Source organism: Vigna radiata, chromosome 5 (assembly GCF_000741045.1).
Source record: "Vigna radiata var. radiata cultivar VC1973A chromosome 5, Vradiata_ver6, whole genome shotgun sequence".
NCBI classification, from domain to species: Eukaryota; Viridiplantae; Streptophyta; class Magnoliopsida; order Fabales; family Fabaceae; genus Vigna; species Vigna radiata.
In genome coordinates this window covers 21,681,416-21,690,189 of record NC_028355.1, presented here as the reverse complement: position 1 = coordinate 21,690,189, position 8,774 = coordinate 21,681,416, and positions in this window count along the sequence as shown.

Below are 8,774 nucleotides of genomic sequence, written 5' to 3'. Positions count from 1 at the left end.
ATATATATATATATATATATATATATATATATATATATATATGTGTTAAAAAACACAACGTTGTTATGAATATAATTTAAAATAAATTGCGATGCACTACACATTAAAAACTCATGTCACATAAAATATGATAAGCTTTCCTTTTTTTCCAAACCTATTCTCTATCTCCAACTTTGTCTTATAGAGTAGTAATTTTAATTCTCATGTTAAATTGTTGATTCCTTTTTTATATCCGATAAATTTAAAATGATCATTTTATCCTTTGTAAAAGTCATTTACAATTTATCATTTCTGAAAGGAAATTTGGAATTTTTAGAACTTTATTTTTGAAAATAAAATGGAATAAGATTTCTAGATTAAAATTTTCGAAACACATAAAATGGATTCTAAAATGAGCATTTTGTAACATAATTTATGGAACAAGTTTTTCGGACTGCAATTTCATGTGTTTCGAAACAAATTTTTCGTAAAAGCTTTCCAGAATAAACTTTTCAAAACAAATGAAATACGTTCTAGAACATGTTTTTCATAACATATTTATTTGCAATGCTTACTCTCTATCTTCTTCCTCTATAATAATGATGACACAACGACTGCGGTAGAGGCAGTGACAGGAGTGGTGTGGTGTAGTAAGAGAAGGTGTTTTAGTTTTTTTTCTATTAATATAGGAGTGCAATTAGTAATAAGGGAGGTGGGAAGAAAATATCCTGTAGTTTCATCATGATTGCCTCTATTGGCCCATTATCCCAATAAGAATTACCACGTATATAAAATGTTCAAATATGAGAACAGATCTTTCAATAAACTCAAAAAAAAAAAGAGTCAAAGCCCACTTAAACAAAGCCTGGCATAGTTATCATATCTATTCAATTTTTCAAAAAATTTTATAAATTTTACCATCAAACTTTTAACTCTTACTTTTAAATTTTTTTAAAAAACAAAACAAATATTTTCTTTAAATATGTCCAAATTCATGAACTCACTGTCTAGAAATCCATCCTCATAAAATAACACGTCTTTAATCTACTAACGAGATTCAAATTCAATGATTTTATTTTTTAACGATGAAAAAGTAAGGTAAAAAATATTTCCTCATACAAGACAATCAAGACCATTTAAAGATATTGAGGGAAGATTTCGGCTCACCTTATGATTTAGTTTCAACGAAGTCCACAACTATAAACAACACGTTTAAAACAGTTATGCTCAATAAAACCACGTTTGTACGAATCCCAATGTCACCAAGAGAAAAGGTTAGAAAATGTGTTAACCTAAATAAGATAAAAATTCTTAATAAACAATAATATTATTTTAATAATTTCATGCAAGAATATAATTATAGTTTTTTCGTATTGAATATTATTTATCTTATCCAGCTTCATCTAATCTAATACGGGACTCATAATTCCATACTTAAATTTCTCACATCATTTATTCTATCAAGTGTGATTCCTCCGCACATTTCAAAGTCCTAATCCTCCTTGAAAATATTTTACTCACAAGTCTCTTGAATAATTTTTCTCACATACCGTCCGTGTCAATAGTTTAAATAAAAAAAAAAAAAAAAAAAAGATATATATATATATATATATATATATATATATATATATATATATATTAACTTTTCCCGAATAAACTCTTAAATTACTTTATAGTGAATACAAATTTCTTTGTTCCAAATTGATTTTTGTATTTTATTTACTAGGAACCCAACAATTATTTTAAAAATGTTTTTTAATGTTTGTTTAAAGATGAAATATATTGCTCAGGGTTATATTTGTACTTAGACTCAAACTAACCCTAACAAATTATTCAATTTGTTTATCTAAATAATTTTATTTATTCTTAGTTCAAAATTATCATATGTTCTTAAAGAGTTGAAGATTTATTGTGTAAATATTAACTTTATGAACTTATTCAATCTTTTATTCCTAAAAAATTCTCTTCTTTTTTCTTAGTACTAGTCTTTCATAAGATGAATGAAGATTGTGCTTGTAAAAGACACTTTGATACTTAAGTCAATTTTGAACGTAAAGAAAATACCTTGATGATTGAGCTATTTATAATATAATTTATTACTTTTATGAGCCTTTACCTAGATGGCTTGGGCTTGGACCTAGTGACTTGTTTACCTTGTTTGATTGTATTCTATTAAATTAGATAATAGTCACTACACTATTAATTATGGTAGATTGACATGTATAATGCTAGTGGGATATGTTTGGATGCAAGCATTGATGATACATTAGGTTATGTTATGCACCATATCGTCTAATGATGAGACCAATACTGATGTATTTAGTCCTATACAATACACCATGATTTAGTTCAAAATAAACCTCAAATATACCACTAGAGCTACAACTAATTAGTATTAGAGATATCCAATTTTCAAAACATCTTTAATCAATTAACATGGTCTATAATATAATATTTACCTTTTAGAACCTTTATAATTATTAAGATATACTAAAAGATGATGAAAGCATAAACAATATAAATCAAATTTGATGTTGAATCAATTATTTTAGAATCTACATTCAATTTCTAACAACCTGAATAAGAATTATATCAAGAATTAAGATTACAATATTCATCCCTATAAAACTTACGCTCTAGATATACAAAAACTTGAAATACCTTTCAAGATTTTCAACCAAGATAATGTTATACACAATTATATAATGAAGGAAATACAAAAACATAATAACAAAGAGATATGAAATGAATACACTTGTATGAAGTGCAAGTTTTACATCTCAATACTAGGTCAGCAAAAAATCCTTAGAACCAATCTAATTTTCTTTGACTCTTGATGGAAACTTGAAAAATTGTACTAATCTCTCCAATAACTCTTAGATATTTCTTTGGCTTGTTTTTTATTCCAAAAATCGTAACTTTAAACGAGAAAGAACATTTATTTTAAACAAAAATAATTTTATAATAAGAATAATTGATTATGTTATTAACCTAATCAATTAATTTAACTGTAGAATCAATGTTTCTTCTTTAAATTTAACATAATCAATTATATTAATAACTTTATCTATTAATATAATAATTTTAACAATTTTAACACTTATACATTTGAAATGATATAGTTTGCATCGTAATTATTTTTAATCGATTATATTACTTTTAAATCGAGTTTAAGGATAATCTTTGGCTCACAATATATTTAAACTTAATTAATCTAAACTCTGCTACTACCACACCTTAGCTTGTTTGGATATCATAAAGAATAGAGCGCTTTAAATCTATTTGGATAATAATTGTATATATGTTTTTTAAATCTGTAAACCTGACCAATGATATATATATATATATATATATATCCCTAATTATAAAAGAAGTATAAGGAATAATTTTTGATATAAAAGTTTACTTAAAATTTTGATTTTCTAAAATTGGAAAATTAATTATTATGTTAAATAACTATATAGATTAGAATTTATATTTGAATTGTGATTAGTTTATAAATATTTATCTTTATTGTACTTGATTTTGAACTTAAAAGAGTCACATGACATTATATACGAAAATATTGCAGAGTGTCTCAATTGTTTCATGACGTAAACTAAGTGATTTAAATTTAATTAAATTATAATATTTAAACAATTATGTTTTAATAAAATAAATTGCAATTCAACTATATAATTATAGATTTTAATCTTATGATAAATTAAATTAATAAGAGAAAGAGAATAACGAGTTTAATTTCCAATAAAATAATTTATTCAAAATATTCTATAAATTTTATTGTCACTCAAAAAACATGCAAAATAAAGTTAGCGATAAACATAAGATGATTAATAATAATTATTCCTCGTTAATCTTTTATGTTATTTTTATGTTTTTCTATAAAAAAAAAAAGTTAACATTTTCTAATTCTACTTTATTTTAATATTATATTAAATTAATATAATTTATAATTTTTTAGAATTATAAAAGTTCATTCAAGTTTATAGAGACTTCTACAGGTACAAGTAAGAAGTTAACGAAAAAGTGGTCAGTACCACGATGTTGACATATCTGCTACTTGGAATATTATGAGTGTTTCTTTTTAAATTTTAGTAGATTGATTTTTATTAAATTCATTTTTTGATATATTTATTTTGGTACAGTTAGAAAATGAATTTAAATATTAAACACGTGACAAATCGATCCTCATAGGACATGATATTTTCCACATTGTATGCTTTCAAGTAAAAAAAAAAAAGGAAAGAAATTTGAAAAGCTACTGTTATAACAATTATTTATTTTTAAATCAATTCATGTTAGAAATTGTTATTATATTAAATGGATATTTTATTAAAAAATAAAAGAAATAAAAATCTGTTTATTTTTAGTCTTTCAAATATTATCAGGATTTATATTAATTTCTGTAAGAGAAAAAACTTAACTTTAAATAGATTAATTGTAACGATATAAAACAAGAAAAAAAAATCAAACTGAAAAAAAAAATAATAGAATACAATCTGAAATTTTCAATTATATAAAAACTAAAACCTTATTTTATAATCTCAGTCTTTAATCTCTCTCTCAATATATTCATTTTTGAAAGGGAAAAAACATACAACAAAATATACGAATTTAATTTTACATAGATTAAATTTAAACAATGAAAAACTTTAAATAGATTAATTATAAAGGATATAAAACAAGTAAAAATCAAACTGAAAAGAAAAATGAAAATACAATCTGGAATTTTCAATTATATAAAAACTAAAACCTTATTTTATAATCTCCGTCTTTAATCTCTCTCGATATATTCATTTTTGAAAGGGAAAAAAATGTACAAAAAAAAAATGTACGAAATTTAATTTTTACATATTAAAAATGAAAAAAATTCATTACAATTGAAGATTATTTTTACATAGAACAAAACTTGAAATTTTAAGTTATACAAAATATATTAATATAATTTCTAATATCCCAAAAACACACCATTTATACACAAAAACATCTTTATTACAACAAAATTTATGAAGGAACTACTTTACTTAAGGATCTTCCAAAGAACATGTATTTAATGTAAGTCTTATCATCTAATACAGATTGTCTCACAATCAAAGTTTATCCTTACGATCATACACGATATATAGTAGTGTCTGACTCATAATCATAATCTACTGAATAAATCCTATCATTCACTAACATCTTACTTACGTTCATAATCTACCAAAATCCTTAATTTTAGTTTATGTGAAACAAGGGTAATTTTTTTATATACCCCACAGTGCAAAAATATTTATCAACTTTTCACCACTTAATATTTTAATATACAAAATTTTCGAAGTCTTAATTTAATTACCATGTTAGGTAACCAACTCATTCACCATGTATCTTAATTTAATTTCATTTATTTTCAATCACATAATTCATGATAATTACATATAAATTTTACACAAAGTTTAATCATATAGGAGAGCTTATTTAAACACAAATCACAGGTTTGAAAACAAACAACTATTATTTTAAGAAATTATTGTCTTTTAAGCCACATATCTCCAAGATAATCAATCGCTCAAGTTATAATTCATCACTTGAGATATGTTCTATTGCTTGAGCAGTATATTTTTGTATTTTTTTTAAAAAGAATTTATTAACTCTTTCCCTTATTTAAACAACGAAAAGAGCGTTTAAAACATTCAAACCCAGAAAAAAAAATTTAGTCTAACAATCAAAATGTTCAAAGAGAAAAAAAAAATATTATGATTTCTCTCTTAGTTATTATCATCGAGTCAATGAAGATATATATATATATATATATATATATATATATATATATATGTATGTATAACTGTAAAAAGTCATTAATATTTATTAGAAAATTAATTCTTCCCTTCTGATAATTACTCTAAATATAATTTTTGTTTAATTTTAGAAATACGTACGGTAAATTTGTTCTTGAGGAAAAGAACTTAAGAAATAAGTAAGTTATTACTTTTTTACAGAAAAATATATATTTTGATATACATAAATTTTTTACATGAATTTAATATTATTTTCTTTTGCTTTTTACTCTTTTTGTTATGATTATTTTATTTTATCAATGTGGCTAATATAATATCAAATCTTTCCTTTCCTTTAACTGTGAAGATTATAATGTAATGGTCTCTGAAAGCTCGTTTGAACCTTTTTCTTAGTATGATTAAAGATTTCCAGCTTTAAATACCAATGTTGTTGGACATTTTACATAACAATTTGAATTATATGGTTCGGGGTTTGATAGTAAAGGAAATGGAAGAGCTTGGTGATGACATCAAAATGCATCTGGATCTTGACAGGGCCACACCCAGCCATGTAGAATATTGGGAGGTATCATCTTTTATCCATTGTTTAGTTAATTACTTTATAGTCCTTCACAGAGTAGTATTAATAATAGTTATTAGACTGTGTATTTTTTATACTACCATCTTGTTTTATTCACCGTAGGTTATAGTGAATTATGATAAAGATATAATAGTTTTGTTTGTTCATTATTATTAATTTTAACTGCTTAAAGTTTAGGTCAGTTTCATTGCTGGATTTTAAATATGAAATTATTTTATTTATCCTAGCATTACTATTGTTATGCTTGTGCATGTGTGCATGAGAGGTAACAACTATACGTGGTTCTGAACAAATGCTTTGTTCTTGATATTTTTTAGTATGTATCATTAAATCATGACAATTGTTATTGACAGGCAAATACTCCTGATGAGTTGCCTAAGAGGCTTATTGGAGCTGTTCGTATTTCTCACTTAGAGCTTAAATCTGCCATCGTCCCAAAACTGGAACAGGATGTATCATGACTAACTCAGTCGTTTCTGTTCTATATAAAATTATTTGTTAGCAATATGCAAGTGTACCATTTTTTTTCTCTGGGTTGTAGGCTCATTGTTTGGTAATTGGGTTCTTCTGTGAAAAATTAAAAGGAAATTCTTCTTTTCTTTTTCCTGTTTGCTTTTTTTAGTTCATTTTAAGTTTTTAAGCTGTTAGGATCTGTATTTTGTCAAAGTATTCATATTCGGATATATTTCATCTGATTATGAAATATTGTTATATAGTTTCAAACAATTTTTTGTAACTCCCAGTAAGTTAGAAGGAAAAAGAGGTTCAGTTCAGTCATTCATCTCGTCATGGAATTTGCTTTTGTAATAATGTACATAGAAAATGGTTGTAGAAATAAGTTATAGAAAATTAAATATTATATAAAATAAATTTTAAACAATAGAAATAATAATATAACAAAGATACAATTTTTATTATAATCAAATTATTTGAATAATAAAAAAATTTGAATTATTTACATTATGGGGGATTGGGAAACCCTAATTATGTAATCCATAGGAATCTCAGCAAGTACTGACAGTTTTTTGAAAAATCCTCGCTAATATCCACAGTTTGACAAAATTTCCATTAATATCGGTAGTTTAATCAAAACTCCAGTTAATATTAGTAATTTTGATAAAACTTCTGTTAATATCGGTAATTTTAACAAAACTCTCACTAATAGTGACACAATTTTTTCAGTGATTGATGCAGTTTTTTTCAAGAGTTTTCTAACCTCGAATAACATGTTTTCTGGGGGTTAAAACCCCCCGAAAATGAAAAAATAACACTAGTGAAATTATATTTTTTTGTAGTGTTATGCGAAGATAATAATACAGTAGTACAATATGACTTGATATACTATTAGAAGCACGATATTGCCAGTTGTTTCGGTATGTACAAAAAGTCACCGACAATATTGCAGTCAAGTAATTTAAATTCATTTAAAAAAATTTCTCTACCATATCTTTATTGAAAATTTTCCATTCAAAATATTCTAACGTTTTTAATAATGACAGAATAATACATATTTATATTTATTTGATATATATTATAAGAGTGAGATAATAATAAAAAAAGTAAATATTTATATATGAAAGAAAAAGTTAAAAAAAAAATAATATTAAATAGAATATATAATTATTTAAAAATTCAATTCAATACGATATGTATTTTTATTTTTGTTTACTTTGTTTAATATTAATTGACTTTTTCTAGATTTTAAATTTATAATTTTTGTTCAATCTAATTTATTTTATGAGGGCGTATTGTCCATTTATTCACTGGTTACTTTTCCACTTATCACTCACGCGAACATTAAACACTAAAAAAAAAAAAAATTTCACATAAAATAAAATCAATAAAAATTAAAACAAAAAATAGTGTTAAACTTTATTTAAACTCACTTTCAAAAAATCAATCTTCTAATTAATATTTTTTCCATGATAATATATATAATTTTTATTTGTAATTTTATTTTTCACACGACGACGATAAGAATGATTTGTCAGCATTTCAAAACGTACGGAATAAGTTAGTTTTTATAGGTTGTCCTCCAAGCAGATAGATATCAACCTTGTATTATCTCTTCGAAGCAGATCCTTAATTAAAGGCGAAGGAGCCATCACGATTGGGTGAAGATGAGGTATATACTTTTAATGTGTTCTTAATGTTGTTTCAAAAGCTATTAATAGTAGAGCAATCCTAAATAACATATTTTTACATTATAAAGATAAAATAATCATAAAAATATAAATTTTATATTTTTTAAAAAATAATATCAAATAAATATAAAAATTTTATGTGTTTTAAAACAATTATTTTTCTTAATTTGTGTAAAAATTGTCCAAAATAATTTCGAAAGCAATTATAGACCCGAATGTTTTGTGAATTTTTCAAAGGAAAACATTGTTATATGATAGTAAAAGAATAATAGTATCGTTAAATACTTTTACATA